Raw genomic sequence first — 2,698 nt, 5'->3', positions numbered from 1 at the left:
CTCACTAAGTTTTGTGCTTACGGTTTTATGGTTATGGTCTCAGGTAGTTCCGATTTGAAAGGAAAGGGCCCGACTTGATCGCAGCGCATTCACCCTTGTTTCCGCAACTTTATGAATTTGGGATTGTACTCTGATAACTATTGTTACTATGATATACTTCTGAATGATTAAAAAGGATAAATGGTGTTTATGGTTGATATAAAAATGAAAATTTTACCTTATAATTTTTGGGATGTTACATGTTCCTTTTATTTAGTTTAGTTTCGTTTTTAACCATGTCTGGCTAAACCCTAGTTTTCAGCTCTGCATAGACTAGTACTTCTCATGTAATTAGTTTTCGGATCTGATTTTTTATTTGTGTTTCTATCTAGATTTTTCAGTTTTGAGCTTAGTGAACATTTGATTTCTAAATTATTGTTAGTCTGATCACCTAGCTAGGGTTTTGTCATTCCAGTTAATCAGTTAATAGAATCTGTAATTGTTCTTATCAACTGGTAATAAGTAACAAGTATCAGATTGATTCTGTGCTTGGCATTTAACTCTGGTATAAACAAAAAAATCATATATTTACTCTTCCGAGCTTGTGAGAATTATTGGATATTGTTGGGAATTTTACACAGAACATAAAACTATTTTTATGATTTAATTAAGAGCTTGTTTAATTGAACAGTAAAAAGTTAGGGTTAATTCAAAGAGCGTTTTTTGGTTAAACTAATTTAGGTAAAAGTTATTAAACTAGAGCTTATTAGTTTTTCTCAGTACAAGCTTAGATAGAACGCATTATGAATAACTAGATCGTAACTGATTGTATGATTAGGAAAGTCGCAGCAGAACTAAAATCGTTTTTATTATTGATTTTCTTTTAGTTTATTTTCACTGTAATTTTTAGTTTTTAGTTTAAATCAAAATCCCCCATTTATATTTTATGTTTTAATGACTAGAATGTGCCTGATGCAAAAAGGCATTGACTGTTAGTTTGTGTCCTTGAGGATTCGACCCTGCTTCCTTGTGTTATATTTTTAGTGCAACCAGCAATGAAATTTTATTTGCTTAATATGCCCGCGACAACATGTTAACAAATTGGTGTCGTTGTCGGGGACACGGTGCTTATAATAGTTTTATCCCAAGAAATTTTCGTAAATGTACACCTCGAGCTTTTGATCCAGAAATCGAAAGAACTACAAGGAAACTGAAGAAAGAAGCGGCAAATAGAAAACAATCAGTTGATTTCTTTGGTTCATCCTCTTCAGTACCTCCAGAAATCACCACACCACAAGGCACTCCCTTGTGGAACAAACTAGATCTGTTTTCTCCAAAATTAACCCCAGCTTCACCTTCAAACATTCCTTTTAAAACATATTCCCCACCATCCTCAGTGAAATCTGAAACCACAGACCCTTTAGAATCCGAATCTGAAGCATCAGCCATAAGTGGAGACAAAGCAGAAAAGACTCTCAGAGAGTGGGCCACTCAAGAAGTCAATTAGCAACCCCTCTGTATTACCTTTCTGGAAGCCCAAAACTTTGAACTCAAATTTGGGCTGATACATCTTCTTCCCACATTCTGAGGTCTAGAAAACGAAGATCCACATAAATTCCTCAATGAATTTCATGTGGTTTGTTCAAGAATGAAGTCGCATGTAGTTACTGAAGATCAGATAAAGTTAATGGAATGGTTGTATGAGCTCCCATCTAGTTCGATTACCATTTGGACAAAACTTGCGAAGTTGTTTTTAGAGAAGTATTTTCCAAAGACGCGAGTTTCCAGTCTCAGAAGAGAAATCCTTGGAATCAAACAAGGAAAAATAGAATCTTTACATAATTACTGGGAGAGGTTCAAGAAGTTGTTGGTTTGTTGCCCACAACATGGGATCAGTGATTACCAGCTCTACAACTGCTTCTATGAAGGTCTGACACCCATGGAGAGGCGCCTTATAAATGCTTCGAGTGGCGGTTCCTTAGGTGATATGACCAACAGAAATTTGAGAACTGATCGACAAGCGGGCAATAGAGTCGAAGAATTATGGTAATAAAGACAAAGGGTATCCGGATCAGCCAAGGGGTATCAAAGAAATCAGCAATGCTCATTCGGATTCTCAAAGTAGCTACGAATAAACAATGTGGTATGTGCCTGAAGACTGAACATCCAACAGATATGTGTCCGATCTTGCAAGAGGATGTTGCTCCAATCAAAGTTGTCGGAGCATACCATCAACAAAAGATTTGTAATCAGCCTCTGAACTATTATCATAACAATAATTTTCAGCCAAGACAGCAATTTCAGCAACCACCGGGTTTTTAGCAGATGAACTTTCAGCAGAATTCTCAGAATCAACACAACTTTTAGAATCCGAATCAGCATAACTTCCAGAGTTCAAATTTTCAGAACCAGAACTCGCATCAAGAACCCAGCAGTTCCAGTGTAGCCTTAGAAGATATTGTGAAAAGTCTTTCCATGAGCACCCAAGCATTTCAGAACAAAACCAGAGCTAGTATCAAGAATCTAGAACAGCAGGTGTCTCAACTTGCCATTTATGTGGGTCGTCTGGAATCTCAATGAAAGTTACCAGGACACACTGAAAATAATCCTAAGCATAATGTGAGTGCCATTTCCTTGAGAAATGGGAAAAGTTATGGAGGCCTAGGTGCATCTTAACCAGAAAGAGAAGTTGAAGAAGAATTTGAAGAAGTTCTGGTAA

At 36.6% G+C, this 2,698-nt stretch overlaps 1 non-coding gene across 1 annotated transcript; it reads right to left on the bottom strand.

Moving 5' to 3' along the window:
• Nucleotides 1-1,765: 1,765 nt before the first annotated feature.
• LOC145110509 (small nucleolar RNA R71) lies at nucleotides 1,766-1,872 on the bottom strand. Its single transcript, XR_013709888.1, has one exon. It is a non-coding gene; the product is annotated as a small nucleolar RNA R71 (small nucleolar RNA).
• Nucleotides 1,873-2,698: the final 826 nt, after the last annotated feature.

Source organism: Lactuca virosa, chromosome 4, assembly GCF_052849685.1.
Source record: "Lactuca virosa cultivar CGN04683 chromosome 4, Lactuca_virosa_CGN04683_v6, whole genome shotgun sequence".
Taxonomy (NCBI): Eukaryota; Viridiplantae; Streptophyta; class Magnoliopsida; order Asterales; family Asteraceae; genus Lactuca; species Lactuca virosa.
The sequence above is the reverse complement of the archived record's forward strand: the minus strand, read 5'-3'. Positions and strand labels throughout refer to the sequence as shown.